The sequence below is a fragment of the Panthera tigris genome, chromosome C1 (genome assembly GCF_018350195.1).
Source record: "Panthera tigris isolate Pti1 chromosome C1, P.tigris_Pti1_mat1.1, whole genome shotgun sequence".
Classification (NCBI taxonomy): Eukaryota; Metazoa; Chordata; class Mammalia; order Carnivora; family Felidae; genus Panthera; species Panthera tigris.
The window spans coordinates 89,128,216-89,151,585 of record NC_056667.1 but is presented as its reverse complement, the minus strand read 5'-3'; the positions used below and the strand labels follow the sequence as shown (position 1 = coordinate 89,151,585).

Genomic DNA, 23,370 nt, shown 5'->3' with positions numbered 1-23,370 from the left:
TCTCTCTCCCTCAAAATAAATTAACTTCATTAAAAAATAAAACAAAACCCTACCAGAACTAACAACTGAAGTTTATGAAGGCTGTTAGAGCCAACACCAAAACTGAATAATCAACTGCATACCAACTGTATGGTAATATACTAGCAATAAACCATTAAGAATTGAAATCATTAAGAACTGAAATTTAAAATAGAATCAATGAATATGAAATATTTAAGGATAAGTCTTTAAAAATGTGAAAAACCTATACACTGAAAACTAAAAAACACTGTTGAGGGAAAATTTAGAAGACCCAAGTGGATGGAGATATGTGTGTGTGGATGGAAATATGATACATTCCATTTTCTAGTAATATTATTTTTTACTGTTGAGCTTTGAGTGTCCTTTATGTATTCTAGATGCTAGCTCTTTACTGGATATCTGATTTGAAAATATTTTCTTCCTCTTAGCAGACTTGTTTTCATCCTTTTAACAGTGTCTTTTGTAAAGCAAATTTTGTAATACTGTTAAGTCAAATTTATCTTTTTTTTTTTTTTTTAATTATTGAAAAGTGGTGTTTTCATGTTTGGTCTATGAACTTATCTAATCATACATCCCCAAAATTTTGTGTTATTGTTTTCTAAAAGTTTTAGAGTTTTATGTTTTAAATTTAATTCCATGAACTATTTTGAGTTAATCTTTTGTAAGTTGAGAGGTTTGAGTTATACTAGCTATAGTACATGATCACCACTAAAATTACTCAGATTAAGGTGTATAACTTCCAAGTCAGTTGAGAGAAGTAATGGATTAAAGTGAAAAATCATTACATTAAAAAATAAGGCAAGAAAAGGAGAGAAATTATAGGATAGAATCCTATAATAGAAAAGAGTATAAAAAAGTCAAGTAAAATGATTACTAATTTAACAGTAAGCACAATAACACAGGGTCACAAACATAAAAAAATAATCAAAGCGTTATGCCAGACACATACTCTAAACTAGAATGCTGGTATGGCCATAATAATAACAGACGAAAAATTAAAGGCAAAAATATTATTAGAGATAAAAGTAGCCACAATTTATTCATAAAGTTCCAATTCAAAAGAAAGACAGGGAATACTTAAATATGCATACTCAATAATAAATCATTAAATATTTGTAGCAAAATGCAGTAATGTTTCAAGAATAAACTAGCAATTCTAGTATCTTTACATTTTTAACATCTTTACTTAGATTGATCAAGTACATCAACATAATGAAACAAAGATACAAAGGAAAGAATAAACAAATCCAATAGTCGAAACTTTGAAAATACTAGTGAAGGGGCACCTTTGAAAATACGAGTAAAGGCTCAATTAGTTAAGTATCCGACTCTTGATTTTGATACAGGTCATGATCTCATGGTTTGTGGAATCAAGCCCAGTGTCAGGCTCTGGGCTGACAGCACAGAACCTGCTTGAGATTTTCTCTCTCCATCTCTCTGCCCTTCCCCACTTGCTCTCTCTCCCGCACGCTCTCTCTCTCTCTCTCTCTAAAAAATAAACTTAAAAAATATATATCCCTTTGAATATACTAGTAAATTGACCAAGCCTCAGAAAAACTGATCTTTCAATAAGAATAAAAACACATATTCTCCCTATTTTTGTTAGAAATAAGAAATACATATTTACATTAATATTATAAATAACTATAAACTTAATTTGAAGTTTTAAAAATGAGCAATCTAACATTGAAAAAAGTTTTTTTTAATGTAATACTCTCATACATGATGCCAATCAGGCTGTTTCCCTAAGAACTTGTGCAAAAAAAACAAAAAAACAAAACAAAAACAAAACAAAAACAAAACCTCAGAAACTAGATTAATTCCAAATTACACATTTTTTTCAGACTATAAAAAAGAATCAATTTCTTTTAAATTATATGAGCCAGAGAAGCCTTGATTCCCCTCCAAAAAAGATTAAGGAAAATTAAGATCCTTTTCTAATATTAGTCAATAATATAGATGCAAAATTCTACACCAAATAATAGCAAATGGACTTCAGAGAGATAATACATAACAACCTGCTTAGGTTTAATTTTAGGAATGTTTAGTTCACTGTTGTGAATTTAAATTATTTGTATTTTAGATTAAAGAATAAATACAAAATTATCAATCAATATAAAAACAAAATAAATATTCAACAAGTATTCATGGTAAATATCTTTGGAAATTGATCCAGAGACAGTAAACTTTTTAAATTCATTAATAGTACTCAATAACAAAAGGCTACTTAGAAAACAAAATTATAATATACATACACACACCACACACATTAACTACATTGAAATTAAGAACAAAAAAAAAGGCAAAATATGAACCAGGAGAAAGTATGTAGAGTACAGTGTATGCAAAAGGTATTGATAAGCAGTATTACGATTTCCATAAAATAATTAGAATAAGCTGAGAATTCAAATAAATGAAAACCTTCTAAGAAGCAAAAAAATTAAAGGGCATGCAACATAAAAAAATAATCAGCATTAACAGTAATCAGTTATACAGTACAAAGGTAGATTTGGTCAAAGTATTATAAAAACTATAATAAATGTCTCACATAGCATCAGGTAAAGGTTTGATAATAAATATATTAATAAAATGCTTTTGTAAAAGCATTGGGATTTTCAGAAAACAAGAAAGGAAAAACCATGCATGAATGGTGCTGGATTTTTCAAATAATTTTTCTGCATCTATTCAGGTGATTCTGTGCTTGGTCTCTTTTACTCACAATATGATGAATAACATTGCTTGATGCTCAATTTTATAGAAGTCTTGCATTACTGGGATAAGCTCCACTTGGTCCTGAACTATGATAATTTTTCTATGTTTCTGGATTCATTCTGACTAATACTCTGTTAAAGATTTTTGTGGAAAAGCTCCTGAGGTCTATTGATCTGTAGCTTTCTTTTCTTGTATTCTTTGTCTGTTTGATGATTATATAAGCACAGTGTTCATAACATAAGTTGGCAAATGTTCCTTTCTCTTCTATTATGATAGATTTAATAGGATTGGTCTGATGTTTTCCTTAAATGTTTGGTAGAATTAACCAGTTAATACATGTGGGCCTGCAGAGAGAGTGTGTATAAAGGTTTTTTTTTATATTTAATGTTTATTTATTTTGGGGGGTGGGGCAGAGAGAGAGGGAGAGAGAAAAGCCCAAGCAGACTCCATGCTGTCAGCACAGAGCCTGACACTGGGCTTGACTGCACAAACCATGAGATCATGACCTGTACCGAAATCAAGAGTCAGATGGTTAACCAACTGAGCCACCCAGATGCCCCGTAAAGGTTCTCAATTAATATTTTTTCAATTGCAGTATTACCACTTACAGCATATAGCATATAGCTAACAGTATATGGTTCCCCACTTATTCCTTGCCAGCCTCACATGCATGCATAGTTCACTATTCCCTGATAGAGTCAAAGGACCTTGTACAAATTCTTAAACTGTTTACGTAGAGGCCTTCTATTTGCTGCCCTGCTCTACAAATTCCAGCTGCCTCAACTTGACTAAATTGTAATCCCCATCTCCTCAGTTCAGAGACCATTCTGTGGGGCTTGTTTTCAGCTGTTTACGTTCTCCTGGGGATGTGCCTCCTAGGAAACACCAATGATGATCATAAGGCTCACAGTATGTTTTCTTTTCTCAGGGATCCCAGTTCTTTGGATCCATGTTGCCCAATACCTAAATCTACATCATATGTGACTTGTTTTCTTATTGTTTACAATAGAGGCAAAATGATGTATAATATGCTTTTACCCATAGCTTTCTGTATTGTTGGCCCATTTCTTCACCCTGCCACTCCAAAGACACACCTTTGGGATGTAACCTTAAAGATCGTCTCATTAAGGGAATGGGTTCTATTTTCCCACTTCTTATTTGAATTCAGTCATGAGAACTGCTTAAGCCAACAGCATGAGCTGTAAGTGACAGTGTGACACTTTATAGTCCTTCTGTGCATCTACTTGATCTCCTGCACTTCAGCTATTTCTATTAGAAGAACATGCCAGGGTAGCTTGCTGGTCTCAGAAAATGGATGCAAATCATATAGAACTAACCCTCCAGAGTTAAAATATACCAGCTGTGTCCATCCTATTTTAGGCAACACTCAGCTATAAATGCATGGGCATATTGTTTTATGTCACTATGCACAATCCACATTTGAATAGTGAGGAGTTATGCTTCACTTTCTTGAGGATGGACCTATCTTCATAAGTTACTGGGAAGTCTTATGCACAGATGATTTGTCTGAGCTACTTTTCTTTGTGTGTTTGCTTTTGAGCACTTCTTTGCTTTCTGGTACTATGAGATCCTTCAAGATCATCATGTATATTTCACGTCCTGATCCTACAATTAATCATTTCATTAAAGAGCCTTGGTCCTTTTTATTGAAAAATTGTATTAGAAACTAAGATTTGGATACTACTCTGTGCTTCTTGCTACTGAAATCTTTGATTTTAGGTCTTCTCAGCCAAAAAAGCAAGAAAATGCATGTGGTATATATATCTATAAATATTTCTATATGTAAACGCTTGTATCTATAGTAAGTTAACGTACACGAATTCATATAGATGTATCCAACTGCAATATATTGCCATGTGGATCATCTAGGCTCCTCCCCATATCTGTAACAAACCTTGCCAAAGAGAGAACCCTGCCTATGCATGAAGTTTCAAATAGCTGTCTAATACTTACGGATACAAATGCAGGATTATATGCTAAAACTATTTTAGTTCTGAAAATAAATAACAAATTATCAGGGCACCTAGGTGGCTCAGTCAGTTGATAGTCCAATTCTTGATTTCTGCTTGGGCTTGGGTTATCATCCCAGGGTCATGGAATCAAGCTTGAGCATGGAGCCTCTGTGAGATTCTCTCTCTCCTTCTGCCCCTCTCCCCTGCTTGCATGTGCTCTCTCTCTCTCTCTAAAATAAAATTAAAATTTTTTGAAAACTGACAAATTGTCTTCTAAAGTCTGTCACCATTAAGTATGATCTTAGCTGTAGACTTTGTGGTTTTTATGAAGTTAAAAGATTCCTCTGTCTTCCTATTTATTAAGAGATTTTTTTTCTTTGATCATGAATAGGTATTTTTGTTTGTTTGTTGTCAAATACGTTTCCTGCATCACTTGATATAATCATAGGACTTTTTTTTTTTCTTTAGTTACTTAATATGGTGGATTGAATTGATTGATTTTCAAATTTTGAACAGACCTTCAATGCCTGGATACATTTGATATGTATAATTTATTTCATGCACTGTTAGATTTGATTTGCTAACATTCTACTGAAAATTTTTGTGTCCACATTCATGGTAGATACTGCTCTACAGTTTTCCTTTCCAGTAATTTTTTTATCTGTTTTTATATTAGAATGCTAAACTCATAGAATAAGATGCTAAGTCCTTTTTCTGCTTCTATTTAATGAAAGAGATAATGGAGAATTGGTATTATTTTTCCTTTAAATATTTAGTAGAATTCACCAGTAAAATAATCTGAGCCTGCTGCACCTGATATGTTCTTTTTTGGAGGGTTATCAGTTATTGATTCAAAAAATGTATATATATATATATATATATATATATGTGTGTGTGTATATATATATATATATATATATATACACACACACATATATATATATATATATATATATATGAGATATATTATATACAATTTATCTAAGGTTTACCAGATATAATTAAGTACAAAATTTTTCATTGTATTCCTTTTTTATCCATCACCAGCAACGGACTAGTAATACAACTCCTCTTGCACTTCATTATTTTCCTTGACTATGTTAAGTCTACAAATGAGCCCACTAAAGATATTCCTCACTCCTGTTAATTATTTTTTTTTTTATTTCTAGCATTTCCTTTTGAATCTTTCTTAGAGTTTTCATTTCCTTTCTTACACTACAGTTCTGCGCTTGCATGTTGTGGTCTACTTTTTTCCATTAAGGATCTTAACTATTAATCATAGTTCATTTCCTAAATCTGTATTATTTTTGAGTCAGTGTTCTGACGAGTGCTTTGTCTCTTCATACTGTGTTTCGCCCTTGCTTTCTAAAATACCTTGTAGTTAAGAAAAAAAAAAACAACAGATATATTGTAGGAGAAAATATACTAAGGTAAATAGACCTGCAGTGTAAGGATTATGTAATTCTGACTAGAAGACAAGCTTTATTATTTGGTATAGCTATAAGGAACTGAGATTCTAATTTCTCTAGTGTCTTTGTTTTTGTCTCCTTTCTTGACTTTGTACTTCCCTAAGTACTTTCCTCTGAGTCTTTTCCTTGAAGCTCTTTCAGGTATAATTCCCAGCTATTCTACTGTAGTTATATTTATATTGTGGTAATATGTGGGAGAAAGTGAACATTCTAAAACTTTCTGATTAAATGTCAGTTAGATCCTGTGTCTTGAGACCTTGACCTTCACAGGTATTTCTTCCACTGTTTTGTTTTGCTTTTTAATGATTTTTTCCCCACCTGCTCCCTCCTCCCTTTCCTGGCTGTTGGGTTCTCAACCTGTATCTTTGTAGCCCTAAACTAGTTGATTATGCCCTACTCCCCAGAACACTTAGGTGAAAGATCAAGACTAGCAGGAGTGGAGACTAGGACTTCATGAGGATGAAGACTGGGTATATCACACAATGATTACTCTGTTCCCCCTTCCAGGGGCTACTTCTTGGATCCTCACAGGAACCTGATGGGGCTCCTGAAAATAAGCCAATGAAAGCGTAGGGACCCCTATTAGACTGTGATCCCCAGGTGATTGCCCAGTCACCAGTAACTCATCAAAATTACATTCAAATACTCCCCTCATTTGATGGTTTCAGGGGCTTCTGTTCTAGGTAAGAACAGTTCATCAGGGACTCTGGATGCTACTAGGTGTACGGATTTATGGGTCACAGTTTTCCCTGAAACCTCAGTTCTCTGTAGATCCAAGGTAAGTCATGGATTTTCAATTTGTCCAAATTTGTCTTCTTGTAAGACCTTGCTTGAGTGGCCATTTCCAACCTCTTTACATGCCAGAGTTGAACTGAAACTCAAGATTAACCTTCCCATTGCTGAAAAAAGATATTAATTTAGATCAGTTTCTCTAAATCTAACCCATTTTCTAGGGAAACGTTTTTAAAAGAAAATAAAATCCCAGAGAGTTCTTAAATAATAACATAATTATAGATGAAAAATGAGCTTTGCCTTTACTGGCTATTTTCATAACCAGGAATTTCACAGCTACCCTTTGGTTACTCAGAGACTGTGAGTATTCTTAGGTAAGGATACATAACATTACAATTTTATTAAAAGTGTGTCTTAAAATACAATTAATTTATGTTAACATTTGTGATTAGCAGTGAATACAAGATCCTAGAAGACAATGCAGTACTTTGAGAAATTTACATAAATATCGTTAAATATATTTTATAGCATATGCTTTATATGTTAGTGCAAAAGTCTTGCCCTGCCAATAAAGTCTATTCATTTTATTATAGTAATTCTAGTTGTCAAATTTATTACTGTAGCCACCTGGCATGTGATTCCACATTCTTAACATTTTCCTTTTACTGAACAGAATTTATGAACTACTTCTAGGTTCAATGAAATAAACAATTTCTAACATGATTCACCATCAGGATAGGGTTATTATTTTGTCGATCTGTACGTAGGAGTTTGAGTTTAAAGTAACTTTTAAAGACTGCTATGAGAACATGCAGTTTGGGGGCATGTTGTACCTAATTCACGTACAAGATAGCATATGGCAGCACTCTGAATTAACTGTTATGGTTGCTAAGCAGGAACATGGGACAATATTCTATAGTAAACTTACTTAGGATGACTGGAAAAGTTTTGATCAATGCTTGGCATTAAGTGGCATTACTCAGCTTTGTTGAATTATTATTCAGAATTCTATATATTCCCTAGTTTGTTGCCGCAACTTGAACCTAATGAACTTGAAATTTATATATAGTGCTGGTTCACTGAAAATCTGTAATAATTATGACTAAACTCTACATTCAATCCTTAAACATTACAGTTATCTAGTGCAGTCATCTCTTCAGACAAATGACTGAATCTGAAAATACCTATTTCACTTTATACAGTACAAGTATTACTTAAAAATTGGTGAGTCTTTTGCATAGGTAAATTCTATATTAAAGTGAACCAGGGAAAATTTCATATTGTTAAGTGGAGAATCTCCATGTAAAGTAGAGAACTTTAACTTACTTAACTTGTTTTATACTTTAAAAATCACCAATATAAGGAGTGGTAGAAACAATGTTTTTTTCTTTTGGCTTTATGCAATGCCACTCACCAATTGCTAGGTCAAGCATCAAATGAATTAACATGATTTAATAAATATGCCCAGGACTTTATGTGGAATATAAAATCTATGATATTACACTGGTTTGCAATTAGTTGAAAGGAAAAGATATACACTTATGGAATACTTATTGAACATGTTAATTCTTTACATATAAAATAAAAATGCATTTAGTATTACAAATAAAATAATACAGTAACTACGGACATTATCCATACTAAAAGAGTGTAAAATTACTTACTAATATATTCAACAAGTTATTTAAAAGCAATAGTAACTGAATATCTTTCTGACATTCAAACTCTATTGCTAACTCATGATTATCCTTATAGGTCTTCTAATTAGGGGGAAGGGACTTTACTTCTAATCAGTTTGTGGATAACTTCAAATTTCAATGCACAAAAAACGCAAAACTTTGTGCCCTACAAACTTAACATCTCTTACAATTGCTATTACACTCTACTATTAACTTTCCAGACATGAAAGCAATGTTGCATATTTTGCCTATTTCACAGAGAAGTCTTGTTGCAATATTCTGAATTTTAGTCACTGAATGAATGCATACAGTTAATTAATAATTATGAGAATTTGGGAGATCAAGTTCTACAGACTTCTCTTTCTTAATAATATAACAGAAAAAGTAAACAAGTGGAATGTGGGAACAGAAGAAAATATATAAATATATTAAAGGGTATTTGCTAAAATCAACAGGGAATTTTATACTAAATAACAAATGCTGAAGCAATTTCTATCAAAATCATAAAGAGATAAACATTCCAACTATCACAGATATTGATAAGTATTATTGGAGAAAGCTAAAGTCAATTTAATCAGAAAAGATTTTAATGGGCATAATTATTGTAAAAGACAAATCACTATAATTTATGAATGATATATTATACATGATAAAAACAAGAATAACTTGTAAAATTCCTAGAGTTATTAAAACAATTAGTTAAGGTGATGGTTATAAAAATAAACCGTAAAATAATTACCTCAATAAATTTATAATAACTGCTTCAAAATGAAATGCAGTTATTCTATTGGAAAATAGACAAAAGTCATAAAGATATAGGAACATACATAATAAGAATGGACGTTATATGAACAAAATCATATTTTTAAGATGTAAAATAAGTCATGAGTAAGTGATGAAGTATAAAGTATTTTCGATGAGAATACTCAGTATTGTAAAGATGTCAGCCCTTGAATATTAACATTAAAAAGGACTGAAAATGTAGAAACTCATGTTTATCCAGGAAATTAATGTAAAGCAAAAAAAAAAAAAAAAGAAATTAATGTAAAGCAATGAGCATTAATTTTATTCTAGAGAAAAGAGATATTTATTTGATAAACATCACTGGCCCTTGTATCTGAAAATAAATAACAATGAAGCTAGATCCACTTATGTATTTTGAGAAAGATTATTATGAGCCAAATCAAAATATGGGAAAATATTACAACAAATGGCAGCCAAAGAATTAACTTCCAAATGTACTTTAATCTCCTACAGATTGAAGTGTATAATACCCCCAAATAATATATTTTATCAAAATATATACATTTTTATCAATGATGTCCAAAAATATATCTACTTCCTAATAATTAGTATTTTAAATTAAATGAGTTACAATATATTATTGGTGACCATTAGATGGCAAAATATTTACAAAGAAAATTAATTTCCATCACTAGGCACAAGGCAAAGTACTCAAATGTGCCAGGAATTGGCCAATTTCTTCAACATTTTCAGAGGTAAATCTGATGCAACTTAAAACTGAAAATACATTTACTCTTTGTCATTACATTTTTAGAACCATGTTTTTATGGTGAAGGCACTGTAATGAAATTTATTTATAATGATGCTTTATTAGCAAAAATAGTAAACTTTAAAAATACATATATATATAGTGGTAAAAATACTTAACACAGTCTATGCTGTTAACAGATTTTTATAATATACTAGTATTATTATCTATAGACACTATTTGAACAACAGCTCCCTAGAACTATTCATCTTACATAACTGAAACTTTACACCAGTTGAACAACTCTCCCTTTCTCCCATTCTCCCACCCCCCAGCTTCTGGCAACCATCTTTCTGCTCTCTACGAGTTTGGCTATTTTAGATTATCTTATGTAAGTGGAATCAGGCGGTATTCATCCTTTTGTGACTGGTTTATTTTACTTAGCATAATGTCCTCCAAGTTCATCCACTTTATTGCACATGGCAATATTTCCTTCTTTCTTAAGGCTGAATAATATTTTGTTGAATGTACATACCACCTTTTCTTTACCTGTCAATGCACATTTAGGTTGTTCCATATCTTGGCTATCGTTAATAGTGCTACAATGAACAGAGTATAGTATTTCCTTAAGATCTTGATTTTAATTCTTTTGGATATATTTTTTTGGACCATATGGTAGTTCTGTCTTTAATTTTTTTCAGGAATGTCCATTCTGTTTTCTATAGTGTCTGTATTTTTTTTTTTTTTTACATTCCCACCAACAGTGTATAAGGATTCCAATTTGTCCATATCTTTGCCAGAACTTGTCCTTTTTTTTTTTTTTAATAGCTATTCTGGCAGGTATCTTCTGAGGTAATATCTCATTGTAGATTTGATTTGCATTTCCTTGATGATTAGTAACACAGACACCTTTTCATGTACCTGTTAGCCATTTGTATGTCTTCTTTGGAGAAATGTCTATTTAAGCTCTTAGCCCATTTTTAAGTCAAGTTTTTAGGGTTTTTTTTGCTACTGAGATCCAGGAGTTCCTTATATACTTTGAATATTAACATCCTATCAAATATATGGTTTGCAATTATTTTCTCCCACTTATAGGTTGCCTTTTAATTTTCTTAATTGTTCCTTTGCTATACAAAAGCTTTTCATTTCAATGTGCTATTTACTTATTTATGATTTTGTGGTCTGTGCTTTTGGTGACATATCCATGAAATAACCGCCAAGACCAATGTCTTGAAGATTTTTCCAGGAATTTTACAGTTTCAGGTCTTACATTTAATTCTTTCATCCAGTTCGAATTGATTTTTGTGTATAATGTAAGATATACAAGGTTTCTTTCTTCTGTATGTGGATATCCTGTTTTTTCAATACAGAGCATTCTACCCAAGAGCAGCAAAATATACATTCTTTTCAAGCACACATGAAATTTTCTCCAGGTTAGATCACATATTATATTAGGTCACAAAACAAGTCTTACAAACTTAACAAGAATGGATACCAAATATCTTTTCTGACCACTAAGGAATGGAAGCAGAACACAATACCAGAAAGAAAGCTGTAAAATTTAAAACATGTGGAAATTAAGCAACACATTCCTGAACAACCATTAGGTCAAAAAAGGAACCAAAAGCAAAATTAAAAAATAGCTGGATACACACTAAGGCAAACCACAATATACCAAAACTTATGGGATATAGCAAAAGCAGTACTAGAAGGTAAGTTTATTGAAGTAAATGTCTACATTTAATAAGAAGACAGATATCAAATAAATAGCCTAATCTGACATCTCAAGGATCCAGAAAAAACAAACTAAACTAAACTAAACTAAACCTATACTGGTTATTTATGCGAAAGATTCACATAAAGAGGTTAGTGTTGCATATGCCCCAAATGGTACTTAAATGTATACGGGTTTTTATTGTTTTATGCCACATCCATAATGCTAAACTGTGTTCTAAACATACAGATCCATAACCAGCAAATAAACTGAATCAGTAATTAAGAATCTCCCAACAAACGAAAGTCCAGGGCCAGATGGCTTCACAGGGATATTCTATCAAGCATTAAAACAAGAGTTAATACCTATTATTGTCAAACTGTTCCAAAAAATAGAAATGGAAGGAAAACTTCCCAACTCATTCTACAAGGCCAGCATTACCTTGATTCCAAAACCAGACAAAGACCCCACTAAAAAGGAGACTTCACAGGCCAATATCCCCAATGAAACTGGATGCAAAAATTCTCAACAAGATCCTAGCAAATTAAATCCAACAGTAAAGATTTATCCTTGGGCCACAGGGGTAGTTCAATAGTTGCAAATCAAACAACATGATATACCACAAGAACAATATGATGCTCTCAATAAATGCAGAAAAAGTATTTGACAAAATGCAACATCCATTCTTGATTAAAAACCCTCAACAAAGTAGGGATAGAGGAAACATACCTCAACATCATAAAGGCCAAATGCAAAAGACCCATAGCTAACATTACCCTCAATGGGGAAGAACTAAGGGCTTTTCCTCTACTGTCAGGAACAAGACAAGGATGTCCACTCACACCATTGCAATTTAACGTAGTTACTGGAAGTCCTAGCCTCAGTAATCAGACAACAAAAGAACATAAATGGCATTCAAATCGGCAAGGAAGAAATCAAACTTTCACTATTTGAAGATGACATGATACTCTATCGAGAAAACCCAAAAGACACCATCAAAAAAAATTGCTGGAACTGATACATAAGTTCAGCAAAGTCACAGGATATAAAATCAATGTAAAGATATCTGTTGCATTTTTATACACCAATAATGGGGTAGCAGAAAGAGAAATCAAGGAATCAATCCAAAAACCACAAGATACCCATGAATAAACCTAATCAAAGATAAAAGAAGATCTGTATTCTAAAAGCCATAGAACATTTATGAAATAAACTGAAGATGACACAAAGAAATGGAAAAATAATTGATATGCATGGATTGGAAGAAGAAATATTGTTAAAACATCTATATTGCCCAAAGCAATCTACACATTTAATGCAATCTCTCTCAAAACACCACCTGCATTTTTCACACAGCTAGAACAAACAATCATAAAATTTGTATGGAACCACAAAAGACCCCAAGTAGCCAAAGCAATCTTGAAAAAGAAAAACAAAGCTGGAGGCATCAAAGTTATGGACTTCAAACTGTATGTCAAAGCTGCAGTCCTCAAGACAGTATGGTACTGGCACAAAATAGACACATAGATCAATGGAACAGAATAGAAAACTCATAAATGGATCCACAACTATATGGTCAACTCATCTTCAACAGAGCAGGGAAGAATATCCAATGGAAAAAAGACAGTTTCTTCAACAAATGGTGTTGGAAAAACTAAACAACATGAAGAATGAAACTGGACCACTGTCTTATACAACACACAAAAATACATTCAAAATGGATGAAAGACCTAAATGTGAGACAGTAAACTATCAAAACCCTAGAGGAAAACAGGCAGCAACTTCTTTGACCCTGGCCATAGCAACTTCTTGTTAGACATTTCCCTGATGGCAAGGGATACAAAAGCAAAAATGAACTATTGACACTTCATCCAGATAAAAAGCTTTTTCACAGAGAAGAAAACAATAAAACAAAAAGGCAACCTAAGGAATGGGAAAAGGCATTTGCAAATGACATATCTGACAAAGGGTTACTATCCAGAATCTATAAATAACTTATCAAACTCAACACCCAAAAAACAAATAATCCAGTTAAGAAGTGGGCAAAAGACATGAAGACACATTTTTTCCAAAGACATCCAGATGGCCAACAGACACATGAAAAGATGCTCAACATCACTCATCATGATGAAATATTACCTCACCCCTGTCAGAATGGCTAAAATTAACAACACAGGAAACAACAGATGTTGGTGAGGAAGTAGAGAAAGGGGAAACTATCTGGTGGGAATGCAAAATGGTGCAGTCACTCTGGAAAACAGTATGGAGTTTCCTCAAAAAGTTAAAATAGAACTACCCTATGACCTAGCAATTGCACTAGGTATTTACGCAAAGATAAAAAATAATGATTTGAAGAGGTACATGCACCCTGATGTTTGTAGCAGCATTATCAACAATAGACAAATTATGGAAAGAGCCCAAATATCCATCAACTGATGAATGGATAAAGAAGATATGGTGTGTGTATATATATATATGTATATATATACACACACACACACACACACACACACACACACACACACACACAAATGGAATACTACTCAGACATAACAAAGTATGAAATCTTGTCTACCGAATAATGTGAATGGAGCTAGAATGTATTATGCTAAGCGATATAAGTTAGAGAAAGATAAATACTGTATGATTTCACTCATGTGGAAGTTAAGAGACAAAAACAGATGAACATAGGAGAATGGGAAAAAAATAGAGGGAAGCAAACCATAAGAGACTCTGAACTATAGAGAACAAACTGAGGGTTGGTGGAGGGGAGTTAGGCAAGGGATGGGCTAAGCAGGTGATGGGTATTAAAGAAGGCATGTGTGTCAGCACTGAGTGTTATATGTAAGTGATGAATCACTATATTCTACTCCTGAAGCCTATATTACACTATATTCTAACTAACTAGAATTTGAAAAAAAATAATAAAAGTTAAAATAGTGATTTGCACTCCAGGAAGAGTTGAAATCAATAATAGAGTATGTCTTATTAATTATACTCACCTCATGCAACTTATTATATATTGGCCAGTGCATTTTTGTAAAACCAATAAAGATAAAAAATCATCTACTCTCATTTCAATTATATACTACATATGCATATGTATTATGCGTGCCTATGGGACAAATTTGACTAAAGCTTTCTCTTGGGCAAATGATCCCTTATATAAAAAGAATGCCTATTCTGGCTTTTATTTTAAATCCACCTACTTGTAAGAAGGATGTGTTTGGTTATTTATTACTTTATATATAAGACAGTAATTTCATATATATCACTTTATTTAGATATGTTCAGGAGGTTTTTTTTAATTGTTGTTTACTTAATTTGTGGTAGATTTTAAACCTTCACTACACCAATGCCATTGGTTTATAAAACACATGTTGCTTATGTTATAGCATGCCAAAGCATCCCCATGGTAAGTGAAAGGTAATTGACAATCAAGATTTCTATTACTATTCCAGAAACAGATTTAATGAAAAGAGAAAAGGTTATACACATTGAGCTGGGCGTGCCTGAATTATTCTACACATTCATGCTCTCAAGGACAAATTTTCTTATAAGGTCTCCAATATAATATGAATATACAGCTGTCAGAATTCTTGGTAAGGTAGGGTAAAAGCATTCTTAACCTCAGAGGGGCTGATTGTCTGAATAGGCAGTTGTTTATATTTTGTAGGACAATATCCACTGTTGTACTTAGTATTTTTCAAGTTTGACATAAAATGATGGGATTCTACCCTGAAGGCAATCATCTTCCAAACAATGTAACAGTGTGAACCAAAATACTGAAAATGTCAACATTTCACACACCATTGATTCTTAATGTTTCTGAAGCTGTTTTTTAGTGTCCTGTGGCTACAGGTAAAAAAAAAAAAAAAATCACATCCTGTTTGTAGTACTTTTCAACATCTTAACATCTCATGACGCAGAGCAAGCAACATTGCGTTACTTTTGTTTGTTGTTTTGTTTTAAAGTCCATTCCATGTATGTTAGAATTTGTCATCTGTGATTTGACAAACTCAATATAGAAAAATGTTCAGCATTGGGATCTTCCAGAGCGAACAGTAAGAATATTATGTCATACCATAAGTATAAAAATGATTAGCTAAAAGATGTTCTCTTTGGTATTGTTTATTTTAGGGAATCATCTGAAATAATTTTTAAAAATTGTGTGAATTTATTCCATCAATATCTCCAATATTTCAATATTTTATGCTCTTGGGGGAGGGTCTTCTCCCCACTCCCTCACAATGCTCCAGATACTAAGTCTGTGCTTGTCAGATAGACAATGTCTATTTGACTTGCTTTTGCCAATGTGACAGCAGCAAACTTCATGGAGGCAGAGGTCCAAGAAAGCAGCTGCATGTTTCTGTCATCACTCTTGATCCTCTACCTCATCCTTGAAAACTTGCTTGAGATAGCTCTCTTTCTTGGGTCTCTGTTACAGCCATCAGAACAAGCCCTGAGTAGTGTGTTGAAAGATTAAAGACCACATGGAATAAAGCTGCATTTTTCAGCTGAGGTTATTCATGAACAAGCCTTGTGCTGGTCCAAATTAGCAGAACTGTCTGACCTTCCTATAGATCTATACAAAATAATAAATGGCTATTATTTTAAGCCACTAATTTGTGGTATATTTGTCATTCACCAAAAACTAACTGAAATAGGTTTAAATCCAGATAACTGAATATGCTAGAGTGTGTATCTACCATTGATTTATACACATCTATTAAATATAATGTAAATATTTATATGTACATGTGTTATCCATGCATAGGGACATATGTTATAACAGAGTGAAAAGATACAGAGGAAGTTAATATTAGTGTTATTTCTGAATGTAGGAATTAAGGAAGGCAATTATTATCTTAATTTTGTTCTCTAATCACACATACCAAATGAATCAAACCTGGAATACATACGAGTTCTACATTTATGATTATGGAAATATCTTTTGTTTGAAGTCCTTGCTTTTGATTAGTTCTTGTAATTTGTTGACAGAGTAAGAAGTCATTCATATGACATAAACATTGGAACACACTCAGAAATATCCCATGTCAAAATTCCATTGTATTAGAAATACTTCTATTTTAAGTTATTTCTTTGATTTCATGCACTGTCTCTGACACATTTCAAATAATTGAATGTAGGTTAAAAGGGATTGAGAATTTTTTCAGGTTACGTATATGTAACATACATGCCCAAATGTCCCTTTCTAAAGAGGTAAAAATAGTACCTACCTCACATATTTGAGGGCTAAATGAGTAAAAATATAAAAGGTTCTCAGGAAAGTGCCTAGTACACAGTGGTTGCTCAAAAAAAAAATTAGCCTTTATCATGTAGTATTCAGTAGTGCAGTTTGGAGGGACTGATTTGTGAGCCATTACCATGAATGACATTTTCCAATGTGGACCTGGTGGGATAAGATCATTAAGGAAGCATATATAGTTTGATAACACCTTCAGGCCAAAAGTTGGAACTCTGAAAGACATCAAAATGTAAGGGCATTCAAAAGACAGATTATTACTCCAGTTACTTTATTAGGTTCTAAGATCAACTTCATTCTTAAATTTTTTGTTAATGTTTATTTATCTTTGGGGGTGGAGAGAGAGAGAGAGAGAGAGAGAGAGAGAGAGAGAGAGAAAGCAAGCAGGGGAAGGGCAGAGAGAGCGAGGGAGACAGAGGATCTGAAGTCAGCTCTGTGTTGAGAGCAGAGAGCCTGACATGGGGCTTGAACTCACAAGCAAGGAGATCATGACCTGAGCCAAAGTCGGACACCCAACCAACTGAGCCACCCAGGCGTCCCCAGCCTCATTCTTAATGATGGTACAATAGCCAGAAAGTCTCTGACTTAGTTGTTTGTAAATACTAGTCACACTGTGAACAGACTGTAAAATCTTCCTCTTGAAGTGCTTACATACTTAGCCACACACACACACCCCAATAGCATGAATCCAAGATACTATGAACCTGGCTGTGGGTCAGACAGTCTCTCAGTCTGTCTTTGCCAATGGCTGCACTATCTGGAGTTCATTGGGTCATTTGTGAGGCCTCAGCTTGGGAAAAAGCCAAGCTATATATATGACATAGGTCCAAAGTTGCTGGGTAGATACAGTAATTCCTTTGGAGCAGATAAGAAAGAGCAGATAAAGAACTTTTATGCGTAAACAGAAGCTCCAAATTGATATACATTTTTGTGCCAGAGAAAGGTATTTTTTTTTAACAGAGTACCTGATACCCCAGGCTTGAGTAACCTGGAAGCAGTTAAAGAAACAAACCCAACTTGAATAAAAGTTCATAGTCATTTCATATCCCCAAAGAAACAAGGCGAAATTTTTAAAAGTCCTATTCTAAAGAAACATCTCTCTACCACTAGAGCCAAATTGGTTTGCTTTTTTTATACTGCTTAAACAAATATGATAAAATCATATTGAAATATAGCCATGAAATATTAATACATCTAATACTGTAAAGGCTATTTCTCAAGGACAGAATATAATTACCTATTCTTGTTCTTAGTGCATGTTTCTAAAATTTCATGGTGCAAGTGATGAATTCAGACAAAGTAGCACACGAGAACTTTCTGAGTGTAAAAGACCAAAGGTAAAGATGGATGAACCTCTGACTGCAATGTGAACTATGTGGGTTCTGTGTTAAATGTGCAACACAGGAACAACTGTGAGGTGGTGCTAAAGAAAAAGTAAGACGAAGAGCAGTGAAATAAATTCCCCAGGGAAAAAATGACGGATAAAGGGAAGCAGAAACATTGAAAGCATAAGTCTTAGGCAGCCACTGTTTTTATGAAAAGTTGCATATACACACATATACTCATGCATGCATATATTCTGATAACATTTGATATGTATTTTCTCCTAGGTATATACAGAATTGTGAGTGACAAACAAGGCCAGCAACAAATCCGGAAGGAAGAATGGAGTATGATGTTGGCATTTGTATGACAATGTTTACATAAATGAAGGAGGACATTGGTGTTGGCTAGGTGAAGAAAAAGGGATGAAGACAATGGCCTCTCATCAGAGACACCTTATTCTGACAGCCAAGACTAACGTGATGATTATAACTGGTTTTATTGTAATCTTCATCTAGTAAGAGTTTAACTAGGGGTGCTTGGGTAGCTCAATTGGTTAAGCTTCTGATTTTGGCACAGGTCATGATCTCGTGGTTCATGGGTTTGGGCCTGACATCAGACCCTGTGCTGACAGCTCAGAGCCTGGAGCCTGCTTCAGATTCTGTGTCTCCCTCTCTCTCTGCCTCTCCTCTGCTCACGCTGTCTCTCTCTCTCTCTTAAAAATATATAAACATTAAAAAAATAAAAAATAAATCAGAGTTGAATTAAAACTTCCTCAGATTACTTAACCAAGGGTTACATAAATGTACTGGGGTATAAAAGAAATGAGAAATAATTTTTTTCTCAATTATAATAGTGGTTAATAAGCAATGTGATGCCAATGGGCTGTTTCTATAGAGAGGAAATATGTGAAAGTATTTTCTGACACTATTGTATCAGACACGGGTGCTAGAGATTTTGCTTTGTTCATATATATTCTTTTCACAGCAAGAAGTCAAGAAATGTCGAAAATGACTGATTGGAATAAATCTCTGTGTGCAGGAAATATTGAGTTATGTTAGCAAATTGTGGGAGAAAACTTAAATGGGGCAGCCAAAGATCAATGCATTATTAATCTTTTCCCATTCCATATAGAAAACCACACACAGACACACAGACGTGCACACACATATACACAACATTCTTTAAAAATATGCCTTTTTCAGCTTGAATTTTTTTCCCTGATATTGTAGATAATACAATTGCATGAGCAGGTAACATGCATGCTAAACTTCTATTTTTTTTAAATTTGAATAAATTCTAAATATATGTAGTCTTTATACAGTTGTCATATCTATCGCAGTCCAAGTGAAGAGAGAATAAATATCATACGTTTTGGTTTAGCTGCTGGTATGTTTATAATCCAATTTTTTCAGAGGGATAGTAGCATGATATATGGATATCTACCAAATATTAGTTTATATGGGAAAGCAAAGTGGATTTTTCAGAGAATACAGTAACAGCTGGATTCCAAAGTGCTAACAATAAAAGATTGAGAAGGTAAATGCAAACATTTTCTAATGCCTATGGCTTTTCTCCCTTATTTCATCTTATAATCATATACTTATCACTCTTAGGATATAAAAACAATGTTAACTACATCTGTTTGGCTTATGATTGTAGTATATTTTTTATTTGTATTGAAATAGCTGTCATAGTATTAAGAATAGTAAAATACAACTTTTTTGGGGAGGCTCCATCTTTTTTGGTGTACTTCAGAAAAATACTTGATATGTGTATATTCAGAAAGCCACAAAATGAGTTTTTTTACTTTCTTAGTTTATAGTAAGATTATATAATACACTCCATGTGATTTACTGTTTTCTAATCATTTAAAATGTTGAGTTTTGAGGTGCAGTGTACTGTGAGTGATAGAGGGCAGTAAAATAAAACTCTCATAGTTTATAGTCTTACTTTCTAATGTGCACTCTACCTTGATTTCATTACAATAATCATCTGAGGCTTTCAAAATAATATTTCACAGGTACTGTGTGCTTACCAGGCACTGTGATAAACATGCCTCATATACATTATAACAGTCAACTCTGACAACACTTCTATGAAACGAAGGGAATCCAGCCTGAGGAATTCAACATTCTCTTCCAAGATTCCATGGTTTATAATTGAACCAGAATTATAACTCTGGGCTGACTCATTCCCAAGGGCCAGCTTCTTACCAACTTGTACTACCATTATAAATTATGAAGATTGTTAGTAAAGATAAATTTATAGATTGTCATTTTATAAGCATTGCCTATAAACAGAGCTTATATATAGAAACTTTTTCTTAATACAATACATTTTAAACTCATGGTCCATTTAGGTGACTTGTCAATATAATACAACGAGTACATATCAATACACTAATTTTGAAGACAGACATAGCTGCTCTTGAATTTTGGATTTGGGTCTTACTAGGTAGTAAATTAATGTGTTATTGTATTAGTTCTAAGAGATGCACATGTGTTCAAGTACACAGCTGGAAATGTCAGCATACACAGTTCCCTCTTCCATTCCCTTTTTCTAAATGTCTACCAACTAACACAGCTCTGGTCTATTCAACTGGCATTGTCTTCCAATCCCTATTGCCGTGTGTCCCATTTAACTGAACTCTTACATTACATAATAAAGTTCTCAGCATGCCCTCACTACTACTACACTATTTCTGTGAACAGCTTTACTCATTTTTCCAAACTGCATAGTTTCACAATACATTCTTACCAGTCCATCCCCCAATTTCAACTTCTCTCACAGTTGTCCCCAAATTCAGCTTGGAGGCAGCAGGAAGGTTGTTTGTCTTCATGAATACTGAAAATAGGTCATCTACATTTTTGTCTCATTTGATATTGTGTTAACTGCCACTGTTCACTGGCTTTCCCCAGATTTGCTCTGCCGAATCTGCTGAGGTAATTTCATCAGAGTTGAGCCAGTGGATGGATTTGATTCTTAAGGTAGACTAGGTTATCTGATTAACCTCTAATATTAGTAATAAGGAAAACATTGTTAAGGCTTCTCTATTTACTCTATTTTATCCCTCCAATTTTTAGCATTGCAATAGGAATAAGGAAAGACATTTTTTGAGGAGTCATAAAAGATATTTTGAAGGTAAGTACAGCTAATAAGATTTTGACATGAATTTTTAAAAAAGAGAATAAAAGAAGACATAAGTCTTCAACTGCTTAAAGGACAGTCATATGGCAAAATTTAACGGACTTGAATTTTTAAGAGAGGACATGATTAAGAGCACCACAAATGATCATGACTGTTATTTCCACACAATGCAAGACAAAATTTAAATTCTAGCTATGAAGCTTCACCATAATATGTCTTGCCCTAGCAAGGGAGTTAGGGATTAGGTTATTTATATAGGGGACTTTTGACCAATTACTATTTGGTGGGGTTAAAATAAATGTGGTTCAGTGAGGATAGATCACAAAAGGGATGCATAAACAATAATATCTATTGATCTATTTGTCTGAAAAATTTATAAAAACTGGTATAAAAGTTGTTCTGCCACTAGACTAAAAGATCGTTCCTTATAGGGATGAGATCATATTCAACTCTATGTCTTCAACACTGCAAACAATTCGAGAAAATGCCATAAAATATTTGCTGAACTCAATTGTACTTGAATGTAAAGTAGCAGTTTATATTGTATTTGTGAAAGAAGCTTCTTCCAGAAAGCTTTATTCAGACAAAAATCAGGAATTCAGTCTTTCCTCAAATGTCATACACCCACACTCTTTCAAATATAAAGATCCCAGATGAACATCTTCCTGGATAACTAATCAACTCTGATTAACTAAACGAGGAACAAAATTTAGTATTAAAACCAAATAATATGAGTTTCTTTGTTAAAAATTCACAGAAATTGTGAGATATACACAGGTTTTAAATTAAATATGTCAGGGGCACCTGGGTGGCTGAGTGGTTAAGAGTCTGATTTCAGCTCAGGTCATGATCTCACAGCTGGTGAGTTTGAACCCTGCGTCGGGCTCTGTGCTGACAGCTCAGAGCCTGGAGCCTGCTTTGGATTCTGTGTCTCCCCCCCACTCTCTCTCTCTGCCCCTCCCCTGCTCATGCTCATGCTCTGTCTCTCAAAAAATAAATAAATGTTAAAAAAATTGTTTAAAAAATATGGCAAAACATTTTTTCCAAATAATTAGGAACACTTAAAATATAAATTTGCAATATTTATTTCCTAACATAATAGAAGTGTTCAATTTAGAGTGAAAACACATTGTGCTCGCTTTGGCAGCACATATACTAAAACTGGAACGATGCAGACAAGATTAGCATGGCCCCTGCACAAGGATGACATGTAGAGCAAGAACACATTAAGTGGTTCAAAAAATATTCATTCACAGAATTAAAATGTAAAAAATCATACGTATATTTTATTTATACCATCATTTAAAAATTCTATATACATCTAACACTTCTATATACATCTTGTAATATATATACTATTTCATTATGGAATTATATACATGAATTTATAAATAAAACTATTGAAATTTTATATCAAACTATTTATATAGTGGAGCCCACATGAGAGATTACAAGTCTACTGATTATGTATATAAATGTAGGTTAAAAAAATCCATTTTTTCCCTCTGAAATGGAACAAGAATTATTAATCTGCATCCATGATTTTGGAGAGTTCTATGAGTAGAACTGAATGTGTCCGGGCAATTCCTGACAAAAATATGAAAAATTCTCTTTGTATATTTTTTGTTAATTTTTCTGGGACAGAATCCATAGTCTCAGTCTAATTCTAATAAATAATAAATAAATAAACAGATAAATAGCAAGTGAAAAACATAAGTTATACATTACAGAATGCCATTATTCAGTCATGGCATTTGGGTACCAATCTAGTGCTTCTGCTGCAGAGTTAATATCTAGTGACAAGGTTACTGGCTGGCTGCATTGCTAGCTATTCAAAAT

At 33.2% G+C, this 23,370-nt stretch overlaps 1 non-coding gene across 1 annotated transcript; it reads left to right on the top strand.

Annotated features, from left to right (window-relative positions):
- The first annotated feature begins 22,662 nt into the window (after positions 1-22,662).
- Positions 22,663-22,769, top strand: LOC122241655. Its single transcript, XR_006221895.1, has one exon. It is a non-coding gene; the product is annotated as a U6 spliceosomal RNA (small nuclear RNA).
- Positions 22,770-23,370: the final 601 nt, after the last annotated feature.